Source organism: Cornus florida, unplaced genomic scaffold, assembly GCF_030987335.1.
Source record: "Cornus florida cultivar Cherokee Brave unplaced genomic scaffold, ASM3098733v1 CherokeeBrave_3.0.0_Hap2_Chr10, whole genome shotgun sequence".
NCBI lineage: Eukaryota > Viridiplantae > Streptophyta > Magnoliopsida > Cornales > Cornaceae > Cornus > Cornus florida.
The window spans coordinates 100912295-100922928 of record NW_026775580.1 but is presented as its reverse complement, the minus strand read 5'-3'; the positions used below and the strand labels follow the sequence as shown (position 1 = coordinate 100922928).

The window sequence follows — 10634 nt, the reverse complement described above, 5'->3', positions numbered from 1 at the left end:
CCACTTGTGACGCGCCACCCTATGAAAAAATTGATGCTGGATTGAATTATTAGAGTTTAAATTTACCTAATTTATTTTTATAATTTATTATACTCCTTATATGGGTCGGATTATTAAAGTAATGGTTTTAGTGGGTAGCGCAAATATTTTGTTTGAAATTCTATTTTAGTCTATATTTTGGTTAGCAGGGAATAGATTGTGAAGTAAAAATATATATATGGGAAAATAGGTTTCTAAATTGATTAAAATAAAAAAATTGTAAAAAAGTTGTAGAAAAAATTTCCATATATGGTTAGCATTACAAGAAAATGTTACTATTATTTACCTAAATTATTCTTATTTCGTTTGGGTTTTTTTTTATAAAAAATAACATAATAATCAATAAATACGTAGTAATCTATTATATTATTTCTTTAAAAAAAAGTAAGCATAAACACATTTTATGTTTTAAACAAATAAAATAACTCAATTTTTATTTTTTGAAAAAATATATATAATTGTATGTTCAAACCACTTTTTCAAGAAATTGACTTATACTTTTTAATTTTTGGAGGAAACAATGAAACATTTTATGAAAAACTCGGCAGTTGTGAAAATTCAGAGTGTATTTGTTGGAGTACAGATAGCTCTATGAATGAGTTGTATATGTGTCATATTTATATTGGATATTGACATTCTATGTGCGCTACATTTTTATGTACGTGTAAAATTAAATTTTATTATTTTGGACACCTAAACATAGTAGACATTTCCCTTACTTTTTTCAATATTTTCAACACAAGTATCATGCACACAAACACGAGTAAATTAGTCATGCCCATAATTTAAAAAATTATATGAATACATCGTGAAGTGTTCAAAATTTTTTCATTAATAAAACTGGTCTTACGTATTTGGTCAAAGCATAAAAATGATATTGTTCATTTAAAACAAAAATGTTGTAATGAAAAGTGTTGACTAATGGTACATATATATATTATAAAAATAATTACATAAATGGCACGAGTTCATTTTCAAAATCACGTTAAAGAAACTCATATTGTACAAATTAGGGTGATGTGCCAAAAAAAACCCTCGAATTTTATCTGTTTGTAAAAAAAAACTCCCTTATAAATATCTTTAGCAATTAACTCCCCTCAACTATTATGAAGGAGTCATTTTAACTAACCTCTGTCAAAGTGATTGTGTGATAAAATTTTCGAACGAAATTACCCTTAAAATCAAAACAATACAGTAATATTACTAAAGTACACGCCATTCACTTTATTTTTATTTTTTAAACTGCATAGAACACTAAAACGAGACATTTTATTATGAAACGGGGCATTTGATTTTTTCTTTCGAAATGTTATTGCATTTGGAATATATATAGTAATATGGTAGTTATTTATCAAATGTCAATCTAAATTGATTTTGGTGAAAAAAAAAAAAAAAAAAAAAAAAACCTTATTACCATGATTTTTTATAAAATAAGATTAAAAAAAAAGAGATATATATACGAAAGATCCAAAAATACCATCACCATGATTTTTTATACAATTTAAAAATAGAAATTTATAAGATTCTAAAAAATTATGGATATAGCATACCAAAAAAAAAATCCAATGGCGAAAATAGATCTCAATCCCAATACTTTTTTATTAAATTGTGATATGCTACACACACGCACACATATATGAAAAAGGCCATTTCTTCCTAATTATGAGATGATTTTGCCACATAGTTTGATAAATTTTTACTTTTAAATTTTATAAAAAATCATAGTACTGATATTTTTGGATCTCTTGTATACATCTATTTCTTTATTTTATTTTATTAAAAATCATGGTACAAGGGTTTTTTTTTCACCAAAATCAATTTAAGTTGTCATTTGATAAATAACTACCATATTACGATATATATTCCAAATGCAATAACATTTCAACAGAAAAAATCAAAGGCCTCGTTTTAGTGTTTTATGTCGTTAAAAAAAAAATGTGAGTGGTGGGTTTTTTTAGTAATACTAACGTATTGTTTTGATTTACAGGGTAATTTCGTTTGAAAATTTTATCACACAATCACTCAAACGGATGCTTCACGTTAAAGGTAATTTTGTCCGAAATTTTTTCTCACGCAATCACTCTAACAAAAATTAGTTAAAATGACCCCCTCATGATAGTTGAGGGGGGTTAATTGCTAAACATATTTATAAATGTGGTTTTTTGCAAATGGGTGAAAGTCGAGGGTTTTTTTTTCACAATTCACCCTAAAAATTATAAATGAATTAAAGTTATATAATATTCTAACTGGATAGATGTATATAAATAAAAAATCATATTTGTGTTTGTGTCTATGTTATCTAACTTATATGTTTTCAAATAACAGAATACCATTGAATTATATAAAAATATGTTTGGTTAATTATGAAAACTATTTTAAAATGTATATTTCAGATATAATTTTATATTATTTGGAAATAATTTTAAATTTTATAATTTATCAATAATTAAGTTTAGAAAGCTGAACCAAGAAGTTCCTTACTTTTTTCTTAAAATTTTATTTTCATTTTCTTCCCTCTTTATTTATTTGTGAATGCCTCCATAGCTCAATGATTGAGTTACTTCGGAGCCTGATTTCGAAGTTTTTTACGTCTAACTTTTAATATGACATTCTTGTCAAGAAAATAAAAAGAAAAACTCTTCATTTTTTTATTTCTAATCTACACAAATTGTATGGAATCAAAATGTTTTAGCTTCATATATAACAAATATGTCCATCAAATTACTCTGAAAACACTTTTGTTCAATACTTGTTGTGCAAAAAAATAATTATACTCTTAACTAAAGAAAATTAGATTCTTGAAAATTCCATGAGTTGGAGGTATAATAATATTTTTCGTACAAGTATTGAACAAAAGTGTCTTCACAACAATTTGAACGACAAATTTACTTATATTAACCATCTTTGGCCGCGTTAGTAAAACTGACAGATATGTATATTTTTTCATGAATGTAATTAATAATGGGGAAGCCAAACTCATAGCCAGTTTGCCAACAAAAATTATTATTTATTTTTCTTCCTATTTTTACATTTATTATTTCATAATTGCTAACCTATTCCATTATTGGATCATTGTTTTTCATTCTTACCCTAGTTCATATTACATTAACGTCATTATTTATGTGCCCACTTTTCGTTTCTACCCCTAAATCCAATTATTGAAGAAAGTACAACGATATGATCAACAAATATGTGTAAGAATCTAATGAATTGCACGCGTCAAAGATTCGCGTATAACTGTGAAATATTCTATAAACTAGTGCGGTTTCTTTATACTTACTTCATTACTTAACAATGAAGTGTCCAAAAAACATTTTCTACTTTTGTAAATTATGAAATATCCACATAATCCTAAAAATAAAAATAAAATAAAATAAATTAGCCACCAACAAATTTGTCTCCTAATTTGTCTCCTACTTTCCTTAACCGTTTGGAAACAGCAATACCCCTAAATCCACAACAACTTTTGCCTTTTCAAGTGACGTGGAATCTTGTTTGGATATGTTTCACAATTTTTCTTGCAAATAAATAATATAATGTTATGTTGGATTGTTTGAAATGGGGACATTCCACGTTGTTTGTCAAATAATTTAAGCAATTTATCAAATGATCAAATGGTTCAGTGATATCATCTTTTCTTATTTAAAAGAGAGATTGAGAGTTTGAACATAGGTGGAGATAACTTTCAAAAATAATAATAATTTAAACAATTGTTGAGATTTTAAATGGGCAAATTACATAGATTATAAAAAATTATACATCCACACTAATAAGTTGCACGGACCTCTTTAGTACGTCCACATTAATAAGTCATACAATTTTTTTAATAATGTTACTTTTCACGTTTCGAGTGTGAATTAATTGGCTCTTTGAGAACAAATCCTATCCCCCAATTCACAAATTTAAATTTGTTGATTATAGAAATATGAACAATATGACATTTATTATGGACGACAATTATCATAATACACCTACTTTTAAATAAAAACGATGGTAAGTGTGCAAAATTAAGAATAGACCTGCAGTATTAAAAAATAATAACAAATTCTTACCATATTGTCGGCCTCTTTATGTTTAATGACTTTTGTTTGATTATTTACGTCATAAATGCATGGTACATAGTTATACTCAAACACACATACACATAAATAACCATATAGATTCTTTTTAGTATTAATTTATACAAAAAATTGAACAATATATTTTTAAGAATCTAGATTGAATATATAAAGTTCTCAGGTTGTATTATTATTATTTTTATATAATATATATATATATATATATATATATATATATGATGATAATGATATATACACTGTAATAGAAAAGTTTGGAAAGAAAGAATTCATGTGTTACCCCATTTGTACAGGATTAAAGCAAGAATTATAATAATGACCATACATTTTCTCGCATTTATAAAATGACATTTTTATTATTTCACAAAATATATAATGACCCATTAATATTGAAAATATTTTACATTACATAATACTCCGTAGCATACAAGTCAAGGCTCTGGAGCCCCCCAGATCAAAATTTTAGATTTTGTCGTTTTCCTCCTGCCTCCACATGAATGTAAATTATACGAATGGATTGGACCTAGGTAAGTTCAAGCCTGCTACGAAGATTATATATATATATATATAATTTGGGGACAGAATATAAGCCCAACCCAAACTCGTGGAAGAATACTCATGTTTGAACCCAGTCTTTCAATATTTCGCTTCCCATGTGGATCAAGTGTTGGGCCTAAACACACCCAAAAAAATTTATTTACTTTTGAAGCATGAAATCATAATCCTCATGGAATTGGAATGTCAAGACAATGAATTTAAAGTTTGCATGAAATTCACACATTGAAATTGGAACAGGAGAACAATAGTTTAAAAATGCTAACCTCATTTTTAGGAAATTCACGCATTGAAATTAGAATTGAAAAACAATAGTTTAAACATTCAAATGGTAATTTGGTTGTCTGTTGCTGGTTACATTGAATTGATACCTCAGAACTAAAATTAAAGAAAAAAAATTAATTTAAATTTTGAATTAAATTTTACTATCTAATTTCAATTTCAAGACACTAATTCCATGCATGCAACGAACTCAGCATATGAATTTTGACATCAAACATTATAATTGTATGAATAAGTATTTTTCAACAATTCTATCATACACCTCCACCTTTGTCATAGATATCATATTCATGAAATAGGATTCACTTTCAAGATGGCTAGGTGATGAAATGGTAATATATATATATATGTGTGTGTGTGTATTCGTGGAACGTGTAGACTACATAACAACCCAGTCACTACCACCCCCACTCACCAATTTCAACCATTTTTGAGTCCTGACAGTTCATAAACCTGAACCTTCTGATATAATATATGAAATCTTTAAATTAAACAATGTATCTGATCAAACTATTTTCTTATAACAGTTTGGAAATTGAATACTTGAAGCTAGTTTTACAAGGAATATTTCCAGCATTCAACTTGAATTTGTGGGTATTTATTTGTTTTTAATTAAAAACAAGGACTGTGAGTCTTTTTAATAATGTGTAAAAACATTGATTTTTGGGGTGTTGAACCACTTGCATGTGACATTGTCCATCTATCATGCCAATACATACGCAATATGGTCCGGTTTTATAAGGTTTTGGAACTGGAAAATGGCAGTGGGTACAAGTGTCCAATTCATTGGGAGATATATATATACGCGTCGCCATTGAATATATAGGATAATATATATATATATGCACATATATATAAAGGATGAATGGTAATCATGTCTGTCTATCATAATCATATCAAAATATATGATGTCTACTGTGTGAGTGTGACATAAGGTCATCTATTATTTTACCATATAGTTGTATTTATATGATACCAAAATGTATTATTTGGTTGGTGAATACAGTTGTAAATTAATAAATATAAAAATGAAAACATAAATTTTGATTGAATTGAATAATTATGGTTGGACACCATTAAATAATTTTCTCCTAATATTAATCTTAGTTATGCCATTCATAACATCAATAATTCTCTCTCTTAGGGATTTTTACTAGGGCTGCAAGTTGGGCTGGCCCAACCCAATCTCAATCCGATTCGGGTTGGGTTGGACCACCCGAATTGTAACCAACATGGGTTATGGTCATAATCCGAATCGAATATTTTTGGACGGGTTAGGTCGGGTTAACGGGTTGAATTTATATATATATATATATATATATATATATATATATATATATATATATATTTAATTATATTATTATTAAAAAACAAAATATTTTATCTGGTATTTATTTTATGTTGAAATTTGGAACATCGCAGTGACGACTCATAAATTCAAGCTCAACAGACCGGAATGCAGCTATCTTTCTCTAGAGAAATTTGCATGTCGATAACCCGCTGAACTGAGCGATTTACTCTATCTATATATACATGTGTGTGTATATGTATCTGTATATGATACGTTGAATCTTTTCTTGGTATTATTGTATTATTTGTGGGGGTATAAATGGTTGTTGTGAGGATAAAAAGCTCCCTCTTTTGAACTCAAGTTGAGGACAGATTACTGGCAGAATCGAACTTATAACTTTTTATTGCCACTGCTGAGTAAACCTTTTCCCCAATTTTTTGTTTTTATTTATTTATTTCTTAATTTTTAGTGTTGTAAAAGATCTGTTGGTGTCTCATGTATATATATATTTAGTCGGAGGTGGGACGGCAGTGGCGGTGGATCAGTGGCTGAGGGCGAGGGACGACGGCAGCGGCAGAGGGGACAGCAGCAGAGAGAGAAAGAAGAGAGAGGAGAGAGAAAGGAGGGAAAACAAATTTTATTTATTTTGGGTTTTGGGTCGGGTTGAGCCCAGCCCAACCCAAATATGTCTGGGTTTTGACAAAACCCAACTCGAATATGAACCCGATTTGTGAATTTTAAGCCCCAATTTCAAATTTTTTGGGTTGGGGTTAGGGTGGGTTAACCCGCCCAACTTGCAACCCTAATTTTTACCAATATATGGGCTTAAGGCCCAAATACTACAATATAATGAGATCAAAGTCTTGAAACAATAATAAAATAAGAAGACTACACAAACTATTATACAGACATGAAAGGATCACACAACTTATTTCTATAAAATGAACTTATTTTCTATTTTGGACCACACAACAAACTATATTACTACAATGACCCAAACTAATATGTTGTTATAACATAAAAGTCTTAAAACATGAAATAAATATACAAAAAGATCCTTAAACAAACTATTTAAAATTGTTCTAACTTTTTAATTTTTTCACAATAAATTAAAATTTCACAGTAGATTAATAAGAACTTATAGACTTCTTTAGACAAAAGATCTTACATATAAATTAAATTTAACGAAACAGTATAGGCTCTAATACCAAAATAAAATCGAACGCTACCAAGATGAAGCATGCATACAATGTCATAGAGATAAATTTAACAATTACATCACAGAAATGACTGATGAACCTGATAATGCCCTGTAAAATGCCTGAACACTGGCAAGAACGGGCCAACAAGCCAACAATTCGAGTTGATTCACAGAAGAAATTGCTAAATTAAAACTAAGGCTACTTGTACTGGTCGGATTCAAGAAAATTCTAGGATCTACACTATCTGGCTAAATAAAATCTATATATTTGATCTTTTTGTCGACTGAAGTCTTTTGCCCGAAAAAACTGAAAATACGAAATAGGGAGAAAATGAATTTTTGAAAAGAGCAAACCGGATAATTTATTTCATGAAAACTATATACATGGATACACTGTTTATATATGGATACACTCTCACACAATATTTTACAAAAAGAAACACACTGAAAGAAATCACAATAGAAAACACTAGGAAGCTATAGCTGAAGGCTGAAATGCTTGATGGATCTAAACTTGATGATACTAAGACTCGATGATCTTCTCTTGAGCTAAAAGTTTCCTTTTATAGAGTGATCTGCGGGATGGATCAACGCTCGAGATTACAGATTGTAACGACCCGAAACCAAAGGTCCGAACAGTTACTCGGGGTCTTTACCCCGAACCCAAGGTCATCTAGGTCAATCCACAACATGTCTAAGGTCAATACATTATACTTGCGTCTTAATTAAACTTTAAGAGGGTTCTAGACAATTTTTTAAAAAGCTTAGGATAGTTTGAAACCAAAGGAGAAACAAGAGTGTATGGCAACTCCATTTTGGTCGACCGAAGTGGAGTTTCCGTCGGCCAAAATGGCCTCTGATGTGCACTCTGAACCGGTTAACCAAAATGGCTCTGAGAGCCCTGGTCCTGCTACTGAGTTACTGCACTTGTAGAAATGATGAATGGTTGTAATGGAGACTTTGAAAATGTTCTAAATCTGTCCCAAAACATTATGGAATGAATCATACTATATTCATAATAAAAACACCAACAATTGATCACATTACAACATTATTTGCTTCATTTACATAAGTTATATACATAGTCTTCATAGATGGCTCAATTTACAACAAAATGAAGCCAAGCTTGACATCATGATATAAATCCATGCTAAAAAGGTCAGTATATTCCATGTCATGGTGCTATACAAAAATGAGCTCAAATTTACAATTTTTTTTTCCTTTTAAAATGCACTTCAAGTCCTCTTAAGCCTGTGGTGGATTGTCATCCGCCAACTCCTTGCCGTGCCCTGAAAAATGTTAAATATAAGGGGTGAGTAAAAGCTCAGTAAGAGGTGCCTAAGGCACACCTCTTGAGACTCCGTGAATCCACACAATGAAGAGGAATAAAGGAATTAGGATCATGCCGCTTCCAGGAAGATTATAACTACAATAGCAACGTCAATAATCCAAGTCATGACTGAAAATACCGTGCAATGAAATGCAATGCCATGCGATGTCGCTCTCCATTTCCAAAACCATTTCCATTATCCTTTTCAAACCGTTAATGAAACCCGTCCCAGGGCAACTCTATGGCGGCACGAGAGGAGGGCTAGCCACTGTACCTGACCTATGGTAACTCCATGGTGTCATTTGGGGCCCAGGTAACTCAATCACGCTAAGGAAATCTCTCTAGTCCCCTCTAAGCCTTACTAACACCACAGTCCCTAGGCAACTCCTAGGCGGCAGGGTTTTCGTAAAACCCTTTCCGAAAACTTCTTCCCGAAAATTCCATTTCATTTATTTTAAAACATCATTTTCCATTTCTTCCACTGAAGTGCAAGGATGCATCATGCCAACATTTGTCATTATACAACTAGTTCGAAATTAAACCACATAGTATGTTTTACAAGAAATTCCAATAAAATATAACGTGCCTTCATTCAACCATAATCTAACATGGTAAGCATATACAATATGGAATTAATTTCATATGAGCATGCATCATCATAATTTATCAATTAACACATACTTACACAATTTCATATACATCATTTAACAAATTTTGCAAGAATCCACATAAGATAGGCATGCTAGAGCACAATATATACAAAAAAAAATCACAAAGTGCAAGAATGTATGAATTAAACACCCCTACCTTAAAATGATGAAAAAAATTCCAAAAATCCCTAGAATTTTAAAATCCCTAGGGTTGGTCAAAGCTGAAATTGGTTATATCAACTTGAAGATCTTGTCGAGTTCTTCGTTTTGTCACAAACGACACCCAAAAATTCCAACAATTGAAGAAGTAATCAAACTTTGAAGTTTTTGAAGTAAAAAGAAAATAAAATTGAAGGGAAGAGAGTGAGAGAGATAGAGTGCCGAGAGAGAGAGAAGAAATGAGAGGCCAAAATGGCCTCTTGGCCACCCAAAATACATAACCCACCACTAAAATCCCACATTTGACTTTTCTTTTACACCACCAATATGTATGCACATAAATTTTATTATAATCCTATCAACATAAAACATATTTAAATAAAATGAATGAGATGCAAATGGACCCAAAATAAAATCCCCGTATGCAACAATTCCGATAGCGGGCCCCACATGGGACTGTCTGGCCCAAAAAACGAAAAAATGCCGAAATGACAACCTTTACATTTCTAAGAGTCCTAACCTCAATGGAATGCCCCGATCAGCTCTCTGACACATCCGGCACACCCCATGGTGTCCGATACGTAAAACGAGAAAAGATGAAAATACCCTTACCAAAAATGAAAAATTCCAAAAAATGAAAAATGACGAAAATTGGAAACATTACACAGATGCTGCATAGATGGCTGAGATGAAAGATGTTTTAGAGATAAGGTTCTTTGAATTATTATGGTACACCTTTATCTTTAAACTGTTGTCTTTTGTGAGGTTTTTTGAATTATTGTGGTGCACCTTTATCTTTAAACTGTTTTCCTTTGTGGCTTCTGAATTTGCTTTCGGTGGATTCTTATCTTCAAAATCTACTTTTTGATGGAATCTTATCTACAATTGGTCTCTGAAAGTGAATTCCACTATGGACTTTTTGACTCTAGAGTATTTTCTGGATTCTTCTGACGAAATAATTACACATCTAGCATATTAAATAGATTTATCTCTTCAGTGCTGTCTGGTGAGCTGTTATTTCATTCATCTGATGGATTATCTAACTGAGCAT

At 30.5% G+C, this 10634-nt stretch overlaps 1 non-coding gene across 1 annotated transcript; it reads left to right on the top strand.

Moving 5' to 3' along the window:
* Nucleotides 1–6366: 6366 nt before the first annotated feature.
* On the top strand, nucleotides 6367–6467 carry LOC132280634 (small nucleolar RNA Z107/R87). The gene has a single exon (XR_009471641.1). It is a non-coding gene; the product is annotated as a small nucleolar RNA Z107/R87 (small nucleolar RNA).
* The last annotated feature ends 4167 nt before the right edge of the window (nucleotides 6468–10634 follow it).